Here is a 23,204-nt window from a genome sequence, read left to right on the forward strand (position 1 = left end):
ATCTACACTAAGGTATTAGTGGGTGGTGAGCCATTGGGTTGGCAAGTTACTCTCAAGTGGTTCAGGAAGAAATAAATTTATTTATATTATAGCTGCAATTTTTTGTGAGTTGGAGATTGCTTTAAAATAAAAATTTTTAAAAAAGAATAAAAATTAATGAACAAACTTAGACTTTTCCCTGTGGACAAGTTGCCCAGGAAAGATGTTTCGTATTATGTCCTGATGGAAATGTGCACAGAAGTGGCCTTGGTAGACCTTGGAATGAGTTGGGGGTGGGGAGGTGGTGAAGCCAAGGGGCACAACCAAAAGAAAACCTGAATCCTTTCTCAGCAACCCTCAGGAGGTGGCCTTAAGTGCAAACAGGCTCAGGAGACAGCAGGCTCCAGGGGAGCACAGTTACCTCCCAGGGCAGGTGCAATTAGCAGGTTTTTAGTAACTGGGGAGCAAGAGGCCAATTTGATGATTTACTGTAGGAAAAGTCATCAAGACCACTGATACTCAGACTAGCAGATTTCCTCCCCGTAGGCAGACATCAAGGGAAGGAGTCCTAATCAGGAAAGCATTTGGTAAACATAGAATCACAGTGAGAAGAGCTAGCCAGTGTGATCAGGAAGTCCAGAGGCCTCCAGAGTCAAGACAGTCCCATCCCTCCATTCTGTAGGGAGGCCTCACACCTGGCAGCAGATGAGGAAGAGAGAGGCTAGAGTGGGGCCGCCCTCCCTTGTATAGAGCTAGGGTAGCCTGGCAGCGCCAATTTGCTCAGATTTCGTGCCTGGCCACCTCTGCTTCTGACTGACGTGCTCTTGCTTTAGATATGCGAATGGCCTCAGCTCGGTTGTTACCAAGTTCTGCCAACAGCAAAGCCCCTGGACTCTCGAATGGCTTTGCAGATCTGGGATCTTGTGTTAATTCTTTCTGGGTTGGTTTTGTACGTTAACTGTCAGAGGCATATGCCACTTTATTCAGGTTCCTTAGAGCTTCTCCTTGCCACCCTGTACTTCCTCAGAGACCACTGGCCATGTGGGAACTTGAGTTAGAGAGATGCTGACCTCTAGAGCAGCAACTTCCCTCTTTCTGTTTTGTTTTGTTTTGAAGTCTGGAGCCACATCAGAGGAAGGAAAGACTTTAAAAAAAAAATGTTTACCATCCTGGAATATTTTATTATCTCTAGAGTTCTTTAACTTCCCTGGGTTGCAGACTTCCTTTCGAAATTTAGCCAGAATATCTATATTTCTCATTTGAGAACAGTATGTCTCCCTGCTGGAAACTCAAGTTCTTCAATTTCTGGGTGCAAAGTCCATGCAGGGCCATTGCATGTGTGTGGAGATTACAGTTCTCTTTGTACAACTGAATGCTGTCTTAGGGTGGGACACACACTTCCCCACAGGCTTTGCTGCTCTTTCTTGCACAGGTGGCCACTTCTCCTCCTGTAGGCCTTCTGGATACTTAACCCTGGAACCTGTGGTCCCAAATCGTTCCTTGTATAAAAGCCATCGCTTCCCTGGTGAGTGTTACATGGAGGCTTGCCCAAATTTTGAAGCTCTTGAGTAGCAGAGGCTGTTTCTGAAGAGGTTCCTGAAATCAGGAACATGGCACGCAAGTCTCACCCAGCTGAGGCCTCTGGATGGCTCAGTGGTTAGAGGCCCACCATGAAGGTGTGTGTCCTTCCATGAGTAATGAAGGCTGTGTGCACCTCCTGGTATAAACTCTGTTTTCTTCAAATAATTTTTAGAGAGGAAGTACATATACAGACTGGCTCACACTGGTCCAACATAAGAGTCCTCAACTTAGTGTAATTTTATATTTTGTTTTATCTTTTGTCATAATATTATAAGGCCTTGCACACAAATGCCTTTATAAATAACTATTTCTGGGCTGGGTGTGGTGGCTCATGCCTGTAATCCCAGCACTTTGGGGGGCCGGGGTGGCAGATCACTTGAGGTCAGGAGTTCCAGATCAGCCCGGGCAACATGGTGAAACCCCGTCTCTACTAAAAATACAAAAATTAGCCGGGCATGTTGGTGGGCACCTATAATTCCAGCTACTCAGGAGGCTGAGGCAGGAGAATCACTTGAGCCTGGGAGGTGGAGGTTGCAGTGAGCTGAGATCGAGCCACCATGCTCCAGCCTGGACAATAGAGCAAGACTCCATCCCAAAAATACAAAAGAAAGAAAGAAGTAAAGAAAGAGCGGTGGGGGGAGAGAGGGAGGGAGGGAAGGAAGGAGGGAAGGAGAAAGGGAAGAAGGAAGGAAGGAAGGAAGGAAGGGAGGAAGGGAGGGAGGAAGGGAGGGAGGGAGGAAGGGAGGGAGGGAGGGAGGGAGGGAGGAAGGGAGGGAGGAAGGGAGGGAGGAAGGAAGGAAGGGAGGAAGGAAGGGAGGAAGGGAGGAAGGATGGAAGGAAGGAAGGAAGGAAGGAAGGAAGGAAGGAAGGAAGGAAGGACTACTTTCCCAGAATATGCCTGATTTGGGCTTGATGTGAACAGTGAACCACTTCCCTCTATCACATATTCAGTTGGGGATGGGAAACAGTGTCTACAGGGTCACCAGGTCAATTTGGTGTCCTGCCCCGGCCACCTGTGTGCCCTGGCAGTTGTCTATAACCAGATTGTCCTCTCATCTAAAAGTGCAAACTCCTGATAAGCTCATGGCCCTCAACATCTGGTGGATAGAAGCAATAGCATGGGGCTGGGGGGCGGTAAGCACCTATAAGTCTCAAGGAGCAGAGACTTGGTTTCCATTTGCAAACAAACCAAAACAAACCCATAAGCCCCATATGAACTCTGACATTAGTCTTTGACATCTGTTTGATTTTTTTACTGGGTCAGGGATTGTAATGAGTCCTAACCTACGGGGACCATTAAAAGGATTAGAAATAGAATCACTGGAAACACATCCCATTCAAAACAGGTAGGGCCTGAGGTCTGCTTAGGAACCTGTAGCTTTTGCTTTTTTTCTGCCCCTGGGCCTCTGTGCTTCTGGGAGTCAGAAAAAAAAAAAAAGGCAGAATGTAATAAGAAATGTGCTCCTTGGGGCACCCTACTGACCTGTGTCTTTGTTAGTCAGATTTCGTACTTGATGGGAGGAGTTCCGCCACCCTCCACTCTGTGAGACCTTCCCTTGCACAGTGAGTGCGGGCTTCATTGTGAAACCATTCGTACTCCATGCAAGTGGCGCAAGCCTGACAGCTGAAATGCTTCTTGGGTTCCTGCTCAGTTAAGGGGCTGACTTTATGCTCATAGCGACAGCTGCAAAATACAGATTTAGGGTGGAGGCACTAGCTCTAAATTCCAGTTACCATTTGTGTTTTTAAAAAGTCTGCATTTTTATGTCTATGGTGCAGTTTTACAACTTGCTGCTGTGATAGCCTATACACAGCCATTTCTTGTTCTTTTGATTTTTAACCAAACGATTTCTGGAACCAGAGCATGGGTGACTTCTTGGGGGATGAAAGCGCTAGGGAATCTGAATTTCAAGAGGTGGGATAGGGAAGGCTATGAGATTTTGGAAGTTGGGCCACATGGGAGAGACTGTGGGAAGCATGCCTTTCTGCTTACGGTGATTAATTTTTGTTTCAAAGAGCAGCTCTCCCTAATGAGGGTTGCACATGCTGGAGAACTAGTTGGAATCTCGGGGGACGCCTGTGCTTCATTCTTTATGCATACCCCTAAGTAGAGGTGGAAGTAATTGGTTCTCCTACACTCATGACAGCCTATTTCTTATGGTTAAAGGAGAACTGGATTTCCCAGCAAAAGCTGAATATCAGGGTCTGGAGACTCCTATGTCTCCCTACTACCTGTGACCAAGCTATTATTCCTGCCTCTTCATGCTCCACAAGGTGGCAGGATGGAAGGTTTGTCTTCGACCTGGATGATTTGAGACTCTCGCATGCCTGAGATGTTTTAGCAGTGGACTGAAGTGTACAGATTTCAGGTGACAACTTCATTGCTTCCGCTAGAGGAACTAGACATATTGGTCTACGTGTGCATCAACACAATGGAGGGGAAAACGCTCAACTTTTTAAAATAGACTTTTAAAAAAATTACCAAGACTGCTTAGTGCCTTAACAAAAAATCCTTTTGAACTTGGAAAGTCCTTTCTTCCATACATAAAGGAAAGGTTTTATGTGGCTGTTTTGCTTAATGTGGGCTGGTTTTATTTTGGACTCTTTGAAGCCCAGCGTGAAGGCTAAAATTCTGCTCTGTGGAAAAGTAAAAATGAAAGGAATTGCCGGGTTTGGGTTGTGCTGAATTAAAGTGACAAGGTACAGATAACAGGGCACAGCCATGCCCACAAATTAGCCCTCTCTAATTTGCTGCTGTGGAAAGTAGTGCTTTGGTGTTGCATTGTTATTTCTTTCCTTGAATTAAAGTTTAAAGCAGAATGGCGTGAACCCCAGAGGCGGAGCTTGCAGTGAGCCGAGATTGCGCCACTGCACTCCAGCCTGGGCGACAGAGCGAGACTCCGTCTCAAAAAAAAAAAAAAGTTTAAAAAAGAAAGCCTAGTTTGCTCAAAAGAGAAAACCGGAAAAATGTAAGTACTTCAGTATTGAAATAGCCCATGGTTCCCATGTTCAGCGAATTGTTTGAGGAAGTTCTGCTTCAAAAACATGTAAATTATGTGGTTTTATTTTTAGAAGCCACACTTCTAAAATGTGCATTGGACTATTTTGTGTGCTACTTAAAGATATCCCTTCCAAAGCTTTTGTTGACATGCAGAACGTCTTTTGTGTGGGTCAGGTGATGGCGGTATTTTTATTTTAAAAACTTTTTTAGAGACAGGGTCTCTCTCTATTGCCCAGGCTAGAGGGAAATGGCAAAATCATAGTTCACTGTAACCTCTAACTCCTGGGCTCAAGAGATCCTCCTGCCTCAGCCTCCCAAAGCACTGGGAGTATAAGCATGAGCCACGCCCAGCTGGTGGCAGTCTTTTGTGTGGTTTTTTTTTTTTTTTGCACATGATGTGCCCTGGCATCATGGAGTGACTGCAGCATCTTTCTCCAAGATGGTATGGGGATCCAGAAAGACATTTGGTTTTCCCAGCCAGTGTGTCCTGCTCCAAATTATAATACTCCTTTTCCCCAATTACAACTTCCCAGAAAGCTGAAATGTCATTCTTTGAAATGTGGTGGCACATGATTATAATATTACCAAAAAAAACAGTTACACAAATTGTGTAATAAAAGTCAGGATTACTTATTACAACACTGTACAAAAAGCATGCAGTATTTTGGTCTTGGTAAGTCTTGTTTTGTTCTCAGTATTTGTGTATGTTAACTCAAGGGAGACCTGTTGTCTCTGTATCGAATTGTCTGCTCCTCTGGTGGTGGGCACTTTCATACTCATAGGAGGCTTTCATTCATCTGTCTGGATAATAATGGCTCATTTCGCACTCTGACTTTTAAGGCAGTGTTTCTCAAAGTGTATTCCACAGATTGTTACTAGATGGTGATGTTTAAAGGGTTCCTTGTACTTTGGAAGGCCAAGGCTGGAGGATTGCTTGGGGCCAGGAGTTAGAGATCAGCTTGGGCAACACAGGGAGATCCCATCTCTACAAAAAGTGTAAAAATTAGACGCGCACGGTGGCATGTACCTGTAGTCCCAGCTACTCGGGAGGCTGAGACGGAAGGAACTCTTGAGTCCAGGAGGTCAAGGCTGCAGTGAGCTGTGATTGTGCCACTTCACTTCAGCCTGGGTGGCAGAGTAAGGGCCTGTCTCAAAGTAAAATAAAGGGTCCCATGGTTGAATAAATTTGAGAGACACTAGGATAAATAAAGCAAACAGATTGATTTCCTGAAGGGTTTTTCTGACGCTTTTCTATACAAAAGTACACCATGACTTTTCAGGACAGCGAGTGGAACAGACATCTGGTTTCCCACAGGAGTAAGTTCCTAAGTGCCTGCTAGGGAAACACTGCCTCAAAGTTTGGCTCTATATGCCTGTCTGGAGTGGATTGTGTCCCCTACAAAAATGGTATATTCGAGTCCTAACCCCCCAGGCCCTTAGAATGTTTCCTTGTTTGGAAATAGGGTGGTTTTAGATGCAATTAGCTAGATCATACTGGAGTAGGGTGGGCCCCTAATCCAATATGACTGGTCCTTACAAAAGGGACATTTAGAGATAGAACCACACACAAGAAGAACACAGCGTGAAGATTGGAGTGTTGCTTCCACAAGCCAAGGAACTACCAGGAGCTAGGATGGAGGCCTGAAACAGACGCTTCCCTAGTGCTTTCAGAGGGAGCAGGGCTCTGTTGACATCTTGGCCTTGTAACTTTTAGCCTCCACGACTGTGAGGCAGTTAGTGATGCTTTGTTAAGGCAGCACTCGGAACTAATCCATTGGCACTCTTGGGTTGAGTTTAGTACCTCAGACTTCTTTTGAGGATAGGCCAGAGCCGTATCCTTTGTGCTAGAAGCTGCATACTCAAGTGCCTCTCTGGTTCTTTCTTTTCTGTGGGTTTATTCTTTATGATATTTGTGATGTTTTCACTGGGGCCTGCCCTTACTTCCCATTGACCTGGAACAGAGGTTTCTTACTCTTGCTATATATTAGAGTCATCTGGGGAGCAGGAACAAAACAAAACAAAACAAAACGAAACAAAAACTACTGCCTGGGCCTCGCTCCAGGCCAGTTAATTGAGACTCTCTGGGAGTGAAGATCAAGTATTTTATTAAAAACTCTCAGTCAATTACAATGTGCATGCAAGGCCAATAACCACTGAAGGAAGCAGACACCAGGCCGGGTGTGCAGGGAAGGGCTGGGGGAGGAGGCTCCAATCAAAATTCGGCAGGGGATGGGAGAGGCTCTTTGCTGAAACCAAGAACACTCGGGCTGCACGCCTGACTGACCTGAGTTTGGACCCTGGATCTCTACTTACCCGACCTGAGTGTGGACCCTGAATCTTTACTTACCTGACCTGAGTTTTTTTTTGTTTTGTTTTGTTGAGGTTTGTTTTGGTTTGTTTGGGTTGAGGTACTAAACTCAACCCAAGAGTGCCAATGGATTAGTTCCAAGTGCTGCCTTAACAAAGCATCACTAACTGTCTCACAGTCGTGGAGGTCAGAAGTTACTAACCCGACCTGAGTGTGGACCCTGGATCCCTACTTACCTACTGGGACCAGGTGCAAGTAGTTTAGCTGCCCTCTCCTGTGGCGTCCTGATTTAACACTTAGGGACAACAACGACTCCCTAGGAAAGCTGTGGGAGGGTCTGTGGGAGGCTCCGTACAAGGGCAGTGAGTCTAGGGCTGTAAGGACTATGGGGAGACAAACTGGAGACCTGGGCTCCCCCTCTCCGGCCCCCGCCCCCTTTTCTCCGTGGTCTCCCTAGGCAGGAACCATCTACCTCTATCACCTTCTGCCCATTTTCCAAACCTAGTCCTTGATTCCTTCCTCCAGTCCTCCCTCCCCAGCTACCTGCTCAAAACAATTGCAACATCCGATAGGCTTCCAAATCCAAGGCGACTTTCTGCCTGCACACCGTTTCTTCACAAAGAAAACACATTTGTTGAGGAAGTATGCTGATTCCTCAAGGAACCAGCTCCAGGGCCGGGCATGAAATCACTGTGGCTTGCACCACTGTGGGTTGCAGGCACTTCCTTAAAGGTGAAGTCATTCTGGGTAAAAGGCAGGCAACTAACACAGCATCTGAAAGACTGCCCTGGAGCTCTCCAGTTGGGGAGGGGCCTAGACCTTGGTGAAGTTTCTGGCTCCTGCCTGGATCACAGTCAGCTGTGGAGCACGTAACACTAGGATTTCCTGGGGAATTGGCATCTCCGGAAGCTGGGCCTGGTACTGGTAGTTTCCAAAGTTCTCCAGGTGGTTCCTCAAAAGCTCTAGGGGCGGTTCTGCCTCTGTGAAGGCAGATTGGACACCCCTTCGTATTTTGTGTGTGTGCGTGCATTTTGCCATGTGGGAAGCTAGGCGCTCGCTCAGCTGTTCACTCAACAAATGCTTATTAGGTGTCAATATCTACCAGACCCTCTTCTAGACACGGGATACAGTGGGAAACCAAACACTCATGCTTGCATGAAGCTTCTTTTCTATTCAAGGATCCAGAAAATAAAGAAGTAAACAAATGTCTGAGATGATTTCAGACCCTGAGAAGTGCCATCAAGAAAATAAAACAGGGGAGTGGAGTGGGAAGGACAGGGAACATCATTTTAGATAGGAGCCAAATCACTCTTCTCTAAGGAGGTGACATTTGAATGGAAACCGGAGTGAAGAAAGGGAGTGAGCCACAGGGCAGTTTGGGAAATGTTGTGGGCAGCTGAACAGCCCTGTGCTTGGCCTGCTGGGGAACAGCAGGGCCAGTGTGGCTGGAGGGGAGGGAGAGATGGAATGAGGAACAGAAAAGGGGCCAGAGGCCAGACCATAGAGGCAGATGGACCATAGCTGGGGCTTCGAATGTTTCTAAATGTGATGGGGTGCCTCTGAAGGTTTTGAGTAGGGCAGCCACATGACCTGACTTAGGTCTCAAATGGATCATTCTAGAGCATCAACTACTGTGGGCATGAGTAGAGTCAGAGAGATCAGCTAGAGGTGGACTTTTCAGCACTGTCCAGGGAGCAGCTAGGAGAGGTTTATGCATATGTGGCAGGTAAAATATTACAGCGAGGCTTTAAAGTAATTCCTAGGCAGCGTTTACTCTTCTTAGAACTTCAAAGCAAAGTATGGAATGTATACTTTTTGCATATTGTCAAATAATTCTGCATCTTTTCAAATGTGATATTTACAGTGTTACCTGAACATGGTCACAAGCTCAAATGAATTTGTGTGCATTTTTATTCATGTCTTTTTTTGTGTGTACAACCGTTGCTAGTTTTATTGCAGATTAGAGTGAAAGAAGTAATTTGTTGAGGTCAGATTTCTGAGGCAGCCTCTCAAGTAGATCTAGAACCTACTGTTTTCTTGACAAATAAACAAACTGGAAACTTCTTTTTTTTTTTTTTGAGACAGGGTCTCGCTGTCGCCCAGGCTGGAGTGCAGTGGCGCAATCTCGGCTCACTGCAGGCTCCGCCCCCCGGGGTTCACGCCATTCTCCTGCCTCAGCTTCCCGAGTAGCTGGGACTACAGGCGCCCGCCATCTCGCCTGGCTAATTTTTTGTATTTTTAGTAGAGATGGGGTTTCACTGTGTTAGCCAGGATGGTCTCGATCTCCTGACCTCGTGATCCGCCCGCCTTGGCCTCCCAAAGTGCTGGGATTACAAGCGTGAGCCACCGCGCCCGACCTGACAAATAAACAAACTGGAAACTTCTAATTTTTCTTCAATCTAATTATTTTGCTCACTCCTGTTTGTAAATATTGTGCCTTTTCTAATGGCTTGCACTTTTTATTGGTATCTATAACACCTCATTAATCTTGTTTGAGTCCAGGGAATTACATGTGCATATTATCATCTTAATCATGTCATTTGTTTTCAGTCTGTGTTACTAAAAGAGGTAATAATCTGTATTATCAAAGTAGATATGACTAAAATAGAATTCAATAGACTCTCTAAGCAACATATTCTATACCATAAGTAAAATATAGAAGCCATCAAAATCTGTATGTTTCGGCTGGGCACAGTGGCTCACGCCTGTAATCCCAGCACTCTGGGAGGCCGGGGCGGATGGATCATGAGGTCAGGAGATCGAGACCATCCTGGCTAACACGGTGAAACCCCGTCTCTACTAAAAATACAAAAAATTAGCCAGGCGTGGTGGCGGACGCTTGTAGTCCCAGCTATTTGGGAGGCTGAGGCAGGAGAATGGCATGAACCCGGGAGGCAGAGCCTGCAGTGAGCCGAGATCACGCCACTGCACTCCAGCCTGGGCGACAGAGCGAGACTCCGTCTCAAACAACAACAACAAAAAACCCTGTATATTTCAAAATTTACCTAAAACATGTATCCTTTTAAATGCTGCCTAAAATAATCTATGATTAGACTCTTTTCCCATAACACAGTTATGACATTAAAAGGAAATGTGCTAGAAATATTATACCCAATAATAAAAGGAATAATTAAATGGGCAGAAATTAAAGATGAATCCCCAAATAAAATTTCCAAAAATGTAACAAAATATGTAAGCAGTAGACACTTATGTAAGTGTGCTCATTTATGAAATGTTTTGAAATTTTTGTCTCAAATGCCATGTAACATAAATGACAAGTAAAATTTCATTAACTCACCAGGAAGATAACAATTTTAACCAAGTGGTCAAAGTTAACATATCTATTAATGGGACAAACCAACTATATACGCCTTCTGATATAACATCACTCCTGTGATAGGTCTGCCAAAAATGCATAACCTGTCTCTCATTGTGAGGAGAGATGTTAGATAAACTTTTGTGATTTTTTCTGTACTCTTAAAAAATGTCAGCGTCATGAAAGGCAAAGAAAGAATGAAGAACTATCCCAGACTAAAGGAGATTAAAGACACAGAAAAACTCAATGCCCTAAGCAATCTTGGATTGGCTTTTAGTCCAGGGAAGCAAAGTCATTTTTCTTTTATAATAAAGGACATTGTTGGGATAATTAGTGAAATTTAAAGAGGGCCTATCGATTATATAATAGTGTGTATCAGTGTTAATTTCCTGATTTTGATCATTGTGCTGTGATTATCTAAAAGAATGTTCTTGCTCTTTAGAAATATACATTGAAGTATGGAGGGGAAAAGTGGCATCACATCTGCAACTTACTCATAATACAGTTGAAGGGGAAGGAGAACTATTCTGTTGTCTCTACCCTCCTAGGTTCTGGGCCTGGGGCCCTGCAAATTAGACTGACAAAAGACAGATTAACAAGAGATAGCAAACAGAAGTTTATTAGTACATGCAACATGCCTACACCTGGGAGAAACTCAGTGATGAGTATCTCTGTGGAGTGGTTAGAACTTGGGCTTATCTAGTATCTTAAGAAAGAAAAATAAATTTGCAGAGAAGTGATAAGACAAAGGAAAAGAGTTTTAGGCTTCCCAGGGTGGCACACTGTGGGAAGGTAAATATATGGGAATACTAATGGCAGATAAGGGTTAATTTAGTAAGGTTTGTTTGTGCAGGTCCATCCTGATGCAGTCTCATCTCCAGTGATAAGGTTGTTATCCCCTTCCTGGTATGGGATGGTGGGGACACCTTTACAAGAATTTATCTTCTGCTTTCAGGCAGATAGTGAGAGGGCCAAGAGCATGTCCTGTTTCTGCTTTTAAAAAAATTACCTTCAGCTCAAAATAATTCTTAAGCCAAAGTGGCGTATTTTTGAATGGCATACTCTGAACTCCTTCACAGTTCAGAAAAAAATAATACAAGAAAAAGCGAAGGCCGGGCGCGGTGGCTCAAGCCTGTAATCCCAGCACTTTGGGAGGCCGAGGCGGGCGGATCACGAGGTCAGGAGATCGAGACCATCCTGGCTAAGACGGTGAAACCCCGTCTCTACTAAAAATACAAAAAAATTAGCCGGGCGTGTTGGCGGGCGCCTGTAGTCCCAGCTACTCGGGAGGCTGAGGCAGGAGAATGGCGTGAACCCGGGAGGCGGAGCTTGCAGTGAGCAGAGATCGCGCCACTGCACTCCAGCCTGGGGGACAGAGCAAGACTCCGTCTCAAAAAAAAAAAAAAAAAAAAAAAAAAGAAAAAGCGAGATAAAGTTACTGTGATAAAATGTTACTATTTGGGAAATATGGGTGAAGGGTATACTTTACATTCATCTTGGAACGTTTATGTATGTCTGAAATTATTTTGAATGATCAACTCTAAATTGGGCTTAGGAGAAAACATTTTATTCTCTCCAAAATTGCAGAACACCCTCTATCCTAGTGGTTTCTAAGTAGTAGGAAGGAAACTTTACTTTTTTAAAGGTAAGGCAAGTGTTTCTGAGATTGCCTTAAGTGTATATAAAATAGCTAAAATATTTCAAAATTATCTTTTATCTAGAGAGTCTTGACGTACCAGAAGAGCGAGTTAGAATGAAATGGACCAGTAGGAAGTATTTTTCTAATGTATAGATTGCTGAATTCTTAAAGAAAGCTACTATATAGTTTTTTTCTTTTTCTTTTTGGCTCCTTAGGAGTCAACTTGAAAACGTATAATTTAAAATATTTTATTCCCACTGTTCATAAACTTGCAGAGGGATCCTAACCCTTGTTATTGAACGTGTTTTAGAAGAGGAAATGAAATTTTACTAAGAAGTAAGAAATTCACCATAGAAAGGATTTTTGGAATGATGGGAGTGGTCAATCCTGGAACCCTGTTGAAGATTCTCTCCATCCCTATGGACTGGGAAGAGGTGTGGACACTGGATTTCTCATGTTCTAGAGATAAATTTCCCTCGACATTGGTTTGTGGATGGTTCAAGCTTTAACCCTGAAAATTTTTATTTTTCCGTAAGTTTACATTTATGTTAATCTTATGATCTACATTCCATCATGAAACCACCCATTGTTATTGTAAGTACTCTGGGATTGCCTTGTGAATTGTCACTTAAGAGGTAGTAGCCAGTTCCCAGTGGTTTCACTCTTCGTTAGTGCAGGGTTGTAGATTACTGACTACTTTTGTACAGAATTAAGTCCACTTCATGAAGTTCTGCTTCTTGAAGTTCTGCTTCTCAAACTCTGCCTTTGGTACTGGAACTTTAGTAAACCAGTAATCTAGGGGGTTTAAATAATTATGGTCACCCGGATTAGAGAAATGGTACTCTTAGAAAGGTTGGTTCTTTTCTTAGTAATAGTTGTCTTATGAATGACACGGACTGTGAAGCTGGACATTATCTGGGATCAGTTCTCACTCTACAGCAGCTGGGTAATCTTAAACAAGCTATCTGTGCTATTGGCAGATTCCGTATTTGAGAATCCAGTTACTTGCTAGTATCTATTTGTAACCCCCAAATCAGTGCTTATGGCACTTTTGTGGTCATTTGTGGATGGGCAGAGCAATGAAAAATTTGAGTCGCTTGATGGGCATGTTTCTAGCCCTGTCTTCTTGTTTCATTTCTCATACTGTAAACAAGTACTTTTTTTGTGGTCTATTTAATGCCACGTTTTTCACATTTTTGTGCTTTCTGTTGGCGATTTAGCTTTTTAAAATGGCCCTAAGGGTGGTACTGGCGTGCTATCTAATGTTCCTAAGCACAAGAAGGCTGTATGTGCCTTATGGAGGAAATACGAGTGTTAGATGAGCTTCCTTCAGGCAGGAGTTACAGTGCTGTTGTCCATGGGTTCAAAGTTAATAAATCAAAATATGTATCGAAGAAAGTATCTTTAAATAGAAACACACATAAAATAAAGTTGCACATTGATTTGTTGACAACGATATTGTGACATTACTCTCAGAGGGACCTAACTCCGTATTTTCCTTCAGGAGCAATCATTTAGTGTTGGCAAATTCAGTGTTTGTGGTGACTTTATAGAACATAACTACTTCTAATAGTGAGAATGGATTGTATTCAGTCTTTCTGACTATCAGCTTCGGAAAGTAACATTGAGACATTATCAGTCATTACGCCAGGGCAACACCTGTAAACAAAGGCTATGTCAAGCAAACTGGGTTATATGGTCATCCTATCCTGGGTAAAATGGATATTAAAATACCTCCTTTCAGTAGCATTCAGCAAATAATTGTCCATCCCCTATGTAGCCAGGTACTATACTGGGAAATGGGTGTCAGTGATAGACAAAACCAACATGTGCTCTTTCTGCATGGTGTGTATAGTGTATTGGAATAGGAAGACACGAAATGAATAAGCATACAAATTATCATATTGTCTGTCATTCAAAAAGCCACCAGGATGGCTAAATAGTAGAAAGGAAAGCTTTATTAGTAATATGGGTTTGCAAGCCAAGAAGAGGAAGTCTGTACATGGACTGAAGGTACTCTATCTTGGAAGAGGGGAAAGACAGCTTGGATTTTATGCCTCACAGGATTTATACTACACAAGAGTCATGCATATTCAGCAGGTTTGGGGGAAAAGCTGTGCATATTTATGAGAGGATCCAAGTGCGTGCACAATGGGTAAACATATATGCAGCATACATCCCACATGCACTTTGGGGCATAGTTTCAGAATTAAAACGAGGTGGAAAAGGCTCTTTACATCCAAAGTTGAACTACAGGACACAAAGACAGTTTGTGTGCATCCTCTATAAGCTGCTGAAACTGGCCTAAGGTCTGCAGTACCTTATCTGAAAAGAATGTGTTTGAGGCCCGTCCTCTGTCCAATCAGAGTTGCATTGGCCTGGGTTGTAAATCAGATTTAGGAGGAGTCTGGTATCTCCTGTTGTTTAGAAGTTTAGAGCCATAGGAATTTGGAAATTTGCCATGCCAGCTGGGTCCTGACACCTCAATACATAAAAATCTTCCTTTTCTTAACCTTAGAGTCCATCTTAATTGATAAAGGGGTATCTATTTTGATCTCTCAGATCACAAGTTATAGATTATGACCAGTTCTATGAAGGAAAACAATAAGCGGTTATTGACAAGAATAAGTATCGAATTGGGAAGTGGGAATGGTGAGGCATGGAAGGCCTCTTTGAAAAGATGAAATTTAAAGCAAGATCGGTAGATGAGCTTCGTTTTACCAGGAGAAGAGCTTCCCAGGTGGAGAATGAGATAGTCTAGAGCCTGACCCCTTCAAGGAAGACCCTAGTGGTTGAAAAGTACTGAACAAGAAGAATGTGATGAGGCCGGGCACGGTGGCTCATGCCTGTTAATCCCAGCACTTTGGGAAGCCAAGGCGGGTGGATCACAAGGTCAGGAGATCGAGACCACCCTGGCTAACATGGTGAAACCCTGTCTCTACTGAAAATACAAAAAAATCAGCCGGGAGTGATGGTAGGCGCCTGTAGTCCCAGCTACTTGGGAGGCGGAGGCAAGAGAATGGCGTGAACCCTGGAGGCAGAGCTTGCAGTGAGCCGAGGTCACGCCACTGCCCTCCAGCCTGGGCGACAGAGCTAGACTCTGTCTCGAAAAAAAAAAAAAAAAAGAAGAAGAAGAAGAATGTGATGCAAGATAAAGTCCTGTTAAGAATTCTAGGAGCAATGGGGATCCACTGAAGGATTCTGAGCAGGGAAGTAATAAGATATTTTACAGTTCTCTGGAGTGTGTGGAATTGGTAGTGGAGGGAAGAGCAAGTGAATGCAAAGGACCAGTTAGGGGGCTACTGCAGAGGTCCAAGCAAAAGTGACGGTGGCAGTAGAGGTGAAAGGAGAAGATAGGTTTGGAAGAGATACTCACAAGGTCAGATCTGTTAGTTTTGAATATGAATGTTTAAGATGAAAAAAAAGATCAGGAATGATTTTCAAATTGTTTGAACAGAGGTACCATTTTCTGAAAGGGGAAATGTTGAAGGAGAAGTAGATCATGCGGCACAGAGTCAAGAATATAGCAAATTAAAGTTCATTTACATAGAAGATCATCTGTAAATATTAGTTTTCTTTTTTTTTCGTTTATACCATGGCAGTAGGAATTTTTAAAACGACATTTGTTCCTTTTATCTCCCTCTTTTTCTGGAGGGAGATTTATAGATTCGTGTTTATCAGAGTCCAAATTTGGTAACCCCTCTTTCTATTTTCGTATCAGTTTTCTGGACATTCTTTTGCATGCATTAGGTGGATAGTCAGTTAATACTCATCTCCTCAGTTCTGCCTCTCTCCACAAACTTCTGTGGTTTTCCTAGTGCAGGTTTCAGATCTGCTTCAGGATGGCAGGAAGAGAGAGAACGGGGAGCTTTATCTGGTCTAGATTCTTGTACAGGCCACACAGTGCCCCAGCACTGGCCTTCTGAGGCTACAGCTCTTCAGGTCACTCCCAAGCTCAGCTACTGTCCCAGGGCAGAGTCCCCATCCCAGCATGGCTGGGACTGTAGAAACTTCAGTGGCAGCCATGCCATCAGCTGGACCAACCCATCCATAGGGACCTCCGGATTTTGTTTCTGAACTTGGGTTGTACTTCTGACTCCTCCTCCCATCTCTGGGAATTGCCTTGGGAAGAAAACTTTTCCTCTTAGGGTTGCATGGTCTGAGGGATGGGGGCTGTGCATTAACTGTCAATAGACAGACTAAAAGGAGAAAAGACAAGGTTGATTTCCATATGCTGAAGTACTCTTTGATTAGTGCTACACAGACAGGTGTATTTATATACCAATTTAACAAATAACAGTAGTGCAGAGCTTCAGTGGGGAAGTATAGCAGGCCCTGTTGTGCTTTTTCATGCTTATGGCAACTGATTTTGTACTTCCTGGTGCCAAGGCGCCGGCTTCTCCCACATAGCAAACAGCCTTGGAGGGGGTTCAATGGTGGCTGGATTTCTCAGAGGTTCTGCTTAAATTCAGAATACTACTTTGGTGGGCTGTTAATCCCTTCAGACCCTAAATTTGCTTTCCTCTCAGAAGAATCCTGGCCCATCAGAGAGTCTGAATTGAATGCCAGGAGAAAAGGGCTCCTGGAGGTGTCTCCTATCCACACGCAAGTATATCTACCTTCTCCCCAGTGACCTGCTCTGTCTACCAAAGAGCGTTGAGAGGGGTGACCCTCCTCTGGTCACAAAAAGTGGTATTCCCCATTCTGCCCTTGTTGGTGGTACTGGTGCATTCCATTTACATAACTGTGTGAGGCCACTGTGTTGACTCATCCCTGAACCCAGAAGATCTGCCTCGAGTGACTTTTCACTTTGGCTACCCCGAGACACATGGTTTGGCAGCTTCACTTTCCTGAAACTTGTGAGACATACCACATCCTATGGATATAGAGATTTTTAACTACAGATGGTCCCTGACTTCAACTTAAGATTTTTGGGGGTTCAATGGTGCAAAAGCAATAAGCATTCAGTAGAAACTGTACTTCAAATTTTGAATTTTGGTATCTTTCTAAGCTAGAAATGTGTGGTGTAATACTCTCCAAAACTCGCAGTCAGCCATGAGATCACATGATTTTGCCCAACTGTAGGCTAATGTAAGTGTCCTGAGCTCCTTTAAAGTAGACTAGGCTAAGCTATAGTGAATGTCCTGTAGGTTAGGTATATTAAATGCATTTTTCACTTACGATCTTTTCAACTTAACAGGATATAACTCCATTGAAAGTCAAGGAGCATTGGTAATGGATTATTAAGGGATGCTGTGAGTTACCAGTTCACAGATTTCTTGCAACTTTTTAATCTCTGATAAATGAGAATGTTACACTCCAGTGGGTTCTTCTTGCCTGCTACACAGATAAAGCCAAAACACTGATACAGTGGTGTTGAAATAGGGAATGAGTTTAGTTATCACAAGGCAGCCGAGGAGGAGGACAGGAGACATTTCTCAAATCTGCCTCTCTGAGAGCTTGGAGGCTAGCATTTTTAAAGGACAGTTTGGTGGTCAAGAGGCTAGGGAATGAGTGCTGCTGATTGGTTGTAGATGAACTCATAGGAGTGTCGAAAACTGTCTTCACGCACTGAGTCAGTTTCTAGGTGGGGGTTACAGTACTAATTGAGTCAGTTCCTTGAGATGAGTCAGGTCCCTGAGGTGGCAGTCGGTTCACTAGCATGCAAAAAATCTGAAACATATCTCAAAGACCAATCTTAGGTTTTACAATCGTGATGTTATCTATAAAAACAATTAGAGAAGTTATAAATCTTTTAACTTCTGGCAACATGACTCCTGAGCAGTAAGCAAGCTAGGGAACAATAGCTGGTTATCACTTTACCTATGCAGGTATTCAGGCCCCTCCCATAGTTAGCCTTGTCTATGCCCAGGAATGAGGAAGGGCTGTTCGAAGCAAGATGGAGTCAGGATATGTCAGATTTCTTTCACTGTCATAGTTTTTTGCAAAGGTGATTTAGAAAAATGTTTAAAAACAGTGGGCACTAGGTCAGGTCTGTGATCAAAGGTATAATTCTATACCTTGCTAACTGAATTGGTTCATCACTTCCTTCAAGAGCTGTAAGAATCAGTGTTTTTTGTTTGTTTGTTTGTTTGTTCATTTTTTTAAAAGTTTTTTTGGCTGTAAGTTTATTCAATGCAAAATAATCCTCACAAGTTTTACTGAGGTGGCTGACCATGTTCACAACCAAATCCTCCTCTAAACTGGAATTCAGTTGCTGACCCAGCCCCAGCCTCCACTTTCTTGTTGGCACCAGGAGGCACAGCACTATGTCTGCATGTATCTCTGTTGGCTTCCCCTCTCGTGAGCCTTGCAGGTTGCTCAGTCTCCAGACCTTTAGGCCGAGGCCTGCCAGTCTCTGGACGGCTGCGGCGTAGAGTGGCAGGCACAGTCTCCAGGGGCAGATGAAGGTAATCATGGAGATACTGGATACCCTCATTGGTAAAGTACCAGTAGAAATGTCTCCAGGCAAACTTCCTTCACACAGCCTCAGGACTTGAGAGACTGCATGGCCTTCACGACCTGAAGGTTGGGCACATTTTTGTCTGCCAGCTCCCAGTGCTTAGGCATGTGGACATCCTTCTTGGCCACCATGACTCCCTCCTTAAAAAGGAGTTCATAAATGGCAATCCAGTTCTTCTTAGGCATCAACATCTTGGTGGCTCTGGGGTCCGGGGCTGGGGCTTGAATCATACCCGACTCCATCTTGCTTCGAACCTCACGAGCTAACTGCCCTTGCTATTCCTGGGCATAGACAAGGCTAACTATGGGAGGGGCCTGAATACCTGCATAGGTAAAGTGATAACCAGCTATTGTTCCCTAGCTTGCTTACTGCTCAGGAGTCATGTTGCCAGAATCAGGTTTTTGGTTAGGAACCATTTATTATTTGTTTACTAGATTACAAAAACAGAAATATTTTTTCTTTTTTCAATTACCAAGTGTTTAGCAAGGGAAATGTAATCTGCTACAATATGATTATGCCTTCTCTTGAACACTGCGTTGCTTCTAGGGAGAGGAAATACTAGAGGATTCAGGCAGATGGGAACAAAGAGCAAAAAATTACCTTGTGGAGTTAAGAGATTTTTTTCTTTCTTTGCTTCTTTTTTTGACAGAGTCTTGCTCTGTCACCCAGGCTGGAGTGCAGTGGTGTGATCTCAGCTCACCACAACCTCCACCTCCTGGGTTCAAGCAATACTCTGCTTCAGCCTCCCAAGTAGCTGAGATTACAGGCATGCACCACCACGTCCGGCTAATTTTTGTATTTTTAGTAGAGATGGAGTTTCACCATCTTGGCTACAGTGTCTGGAATTCCTGACCTCATGATCCACCCACCTCAGCCTCCCAAAGTGCTGAGATTACAGGCATGAGCCACTGCACCCAGCCAAGATATTTATTTATTTATATATTTTGAGATGGAGTCTTGCTCTGTTGCCCAGGCTGGAGTGCAGTGGTGCAATCTTGGCTCACTGCAACCTCCGCCTCCTGTGTTCAAGTGATTCTCCTGCCTCAGCCTCCCGAGTAGCTGGGACTACGGGTGCGTGCCACCACACCTGGCTAATTTTTTGTATTTTTAGTACAGATGGAATTTCGCCATATTAGCCAGGATGGTCTTGATCTCCTGACCTTGTGATCCACCCGCCTCAGCCTCCCAAAGTGCTGGGATTACAGGCATGAGCCGCCGCTCCCGGTGCCAAGGGATTTTTTTAAACAACTAACTAATGTTCTTTTTTATCTGGCAACCAGTAGTGATGCATTGGATATAGCATATATAGGTTTTAGCAGGATTTCAACAAAATTATTAATTCTTGGACAACATGGAGAAATGAGAGCTGGATGCTAATATAGTTAGACACGATGGTTGCATAACAACAGCAAAACTTCAGCCTCCCCTCTCCTTCTCTCCCTGTGGGTACTTGGGTGACTCTGAGCTGATGTTCAGCTAGGACTCACTGGCATACTGGTATTAGGGCCGGCATTCATTCCGATGGATCATTGTGCACCCTGTATTGTTGTTAAATATTTTAAATATGCTCTCAGGGTGTAATAAACTAGAGCTCTTGGGAAAAGCAGACCAAAGCTGGGCCATGGCCACGTTAGCTCTTTGGGAACTTCATGCATGGTGCCCACACCCTACCTCTAGTTAAAATGAGAAACAACAGTAAAATAAGTAAGGTAATCCAACACTGTACATTTTCCCCATAATGATGACTTCAGTATATCTTTAGAAATATTAAGTAACAAATTATGTTTTATTTTCTCATTGATTGGGTGCTCCTGCTTTGCTGGTGCCTTAAACATGAGCCTTTGTTGAGCTCAGAGTAGGCCTCCCTGAGGCAGCAGGCAAAGGAGAGAACTGAGAATTAAGGATTTGTTCTGTTTATATTTTGAGCTTCCATTGGTAGTTGTGTTGGTTTAAAGTGAGTGCAAATTGTTTGCACAGCCATTAAGCGTTTATGATAATGTATTGAGTTGTTTAAAGTAAAAGCACTGCTAAAATTAAAAAATAAAATAGCACCATAAACAAATAAGGCTTGGATTTTTTTTTTTTTTTTTTTTTTGAGATGGAGTCTCGCTCTGTCATCCAGGCTGGAGTGCAGTGGGATGATCTCGGCTCATCGCAACCCCCACCTCCTGGGTTCAACCTATTCTCTTGCCTCAGCCTCCTGAGTAGCTGGGATTACAGGCATGCGCCACCACACCCAGTTAATTTTTTTTTAATTTTTAGTACAGACGGGGTTTCAACATATTGGCCAGGCTGGTCTCAAACTCCCGACCTCAGGTGATCCGCCCTCCTCAAGCTCCCAAAGTGCTGGGATTACCGGTGTGAGCCACCGCGCCTGGCCACCTTGTAACTATTTTAATGGAAAAATTAAGCAAAATACTCAACAGAGAGGGATTTACTACAGAAGTGTAAATTGATTAAACTACCACTTTTGCATATTGGATTGGTGAAATGATTTGCTTTTCACTTTAGGTTAAGTGTGCCTTTCCCAGAACCGACCTCTGCTAGCGCTGTTTTCAGTGTTACACCTGATTCCGTCTCCTGCTGCACCATGAAATGCTGACTCTCAAGGCAGACAAGAGGACAGGATTTCAGACAGAACCATTTACCTGCCTGTGTGATGTTTCCCTGTACGTGACACAGCACGGGTGCCACTTCTGTACCAGCTGTGGAAGTCTGGCTCTTCCCTTTAGTAGCCTCAGGATACAGGGTTGGTTCTGGCTTCATTTACCATCATTAAGAGCCTGTCTGACTGGAAGAGATGTTATCTCATGATAATTGTTCCCTTCTGCTCTTTGCCAGGTTGGAAAAATAGAAAATGGTGAAAAAGTGTGCTGAGAAGCACCAATTGCCAGATCCCCTAATGAGTGAGTGATAATCTAGAAATACAGTGGAAAATTTCCTTTAAATATGTAAACTAGACTGAAGGGACTGGCAGAAAGTAGGGTGACAGTTATTTATGAAATTATTGCACTGTTATTAGTTTGAAATACACTTGCATAGGTTTCTGTTAGCCCTGGGGAAGAGAGAAAATTTTATTAGTGTAATTCAAAGTTATAAAAAGCACTCATTATTAAATTACTATAACTTTAAAAATGAGATGTGTAAGTTAGGAGTGATAAAAAGATAAATGCCTGGAAAATTTTATTTTGACCTGCTTGACTTTGTGAACTTAGAAAATAATAATGATCATTTATTGAGCATGTATTATGTACCAGGGACTCATTGTAATCATTTAATCATCACAGCAACCCTATGAGTTATAGCAGTATCATTCCCATTTTACAAATGGGGAAACTGAGGCCTGTCAAGGTTAACTGATTAACCCAGATTCACCTGGCTAGTTAGTGCTAGATCCAGGGTTCTAGCCCAGGCCTTCTGACCTCAGAGGTTGTGGTCTTCATTCTTCATATTTTAAATGCCTCAGTCACTTAACTTTTTTGGGTTAGTTTCCTTATTTTTAAAATGTGGGGGCAAGACTAAATTCTTTATAATAAATTAGAGTTTTGAAACTATGCTTTTTTTTTTTAACTGAAACTGAGCAGAGGCAATATTCATCACATACTCACTGCAAAAGGTCAAGAGAATGACTAAATGGTAATTACCAGCAGTATTTGTAGCAATTTAAGTCATTTCAGGATTTTACCTTTGACAGTTATTAGTTATTAGTTTTAGTAACAGGGACACTGAGAGAAGATATTTCTTAGTCTACATCTCAGTTGCTTCCTGATTTCTCTCTGAACCAACCTCCCCCAACCCATCTCTCCCTGGAGCTGCTAAATAATCACACCTCAAGCAATGGAAATCGGCCGCTCTTTGCAACTCATCAAGGGAGTGATGACTAAATGCAGGGGATGAGTGAGAGGAGGGAATTCAGGCAACGAATAAGAAACGGGCCACTAATTAGGAGAACTAAGAGAGACTGCTGTTATCCTGTGCTATTCAATCTGGAAGTTACTAAACTCTACTTTAGTAGAAAATGTGCACCTGACTTCTTTAGGAAAAAAAAGAAACATTCATTAGCAGATCATAGATTCCTCTAGATTGCTTGGAGTTTCCTAAGACATAGGCAATTGAAATATATGTATGTACTTTCATATTTATTACTGAAGGAACCCCCCCATTTTATTACCGTGCTTAAGTTTGGTGTTTCACATAAGTTTTCCGAGTAAATGAAAGCTAAAACTAAATATTTCAAAATAGATTATAATGAAATGTTAAACTTTTATTAAGTTTATGATACAAGCAAATGATGCATTAGAACATCTGTGCATTGTTTAGTGAAGAATTATAAGATGAATATCCATGTACCCATCATGCAGCCTAAGAAATAGAATGCTAGCAGTACTTTTCAAGCCTGGATCCCATTCTCTTCCCTAACTCAAGTAAAGATTGTTCTGAATATTTTATTAGTAATTTCTTTGTTTTATTTTAGAGTTACACAAATATAAATAATTTTTTTTTGCAACTTTATAAAAACGGAATGATTCTGAGTTTTTCAGTGGCTTGTTCAATATTAACATTATGTTTCTGAGATTCAACTATGAGAATGTAGTTCACCCATGTAGATGTAGTTCATTTTTATTCTTCAGTGTATATTCCATTTTATGAATATGGGGCAGTTAATTCTTTCTCAGGAGAGATTGACATTTGTTTGAGTTGTTTCCGTTTTCTTGCTATTAGGAGGATGTTGTAAATATTTTTGTCCATCTCTCTTAATGTAGATGAGCAAGAGTTTTTCCAGGATTCATACCCAGGAGAGGAGATGCTGTGTTGAAGGCTACACACACCTAATATTTTACTGGACAGTGCCAACTTCTTTCCAAAGTAGTTGTGCCAACTTTAATTCTCACCAGCAGTACATGAAAGTTCCTATTG

The 23,204-nt window shown here is 43.0% G+C and overlaps 1 protein-coding gene and 1 pseudogene across 8 annotated transcripts in view; one reads left to right on the plus strand and one right to left on the minus strand.

The window, feature by feature from the left end:
* Positions 1-23,204, plus strand: part of ELMO1 (engulfment and cell motility 1) — a 594,311-nt gene that overhangs the window by 56,203 nt on the left and 514,904 nt on the right. The gene's annotated exons all lie outside the window — the stretch shown is intronic.
* On the minus strand, positions 17,682-18,565 carry LOC129490025 (small ribosomal subunit protein eS10-like; annotated as a pseudogene).

Source organism: Symphalangus syndactylus, chromosome 9 (genome assembly GCF_028878055.3).
Source record: "Symphalangus syndactylus isolate Jambi chromosome 9, NHGRI_mSymSyn1-v2.1_pri, whole genome shotgun sequence".
Classification (NCBI taxonomy): domain Eukaryota; kingdom Metazoa; phylum Chordata; class Mammalia; order Primates; family Hylobatidae; genus Symphalangus; species Symphalangus syndactylus.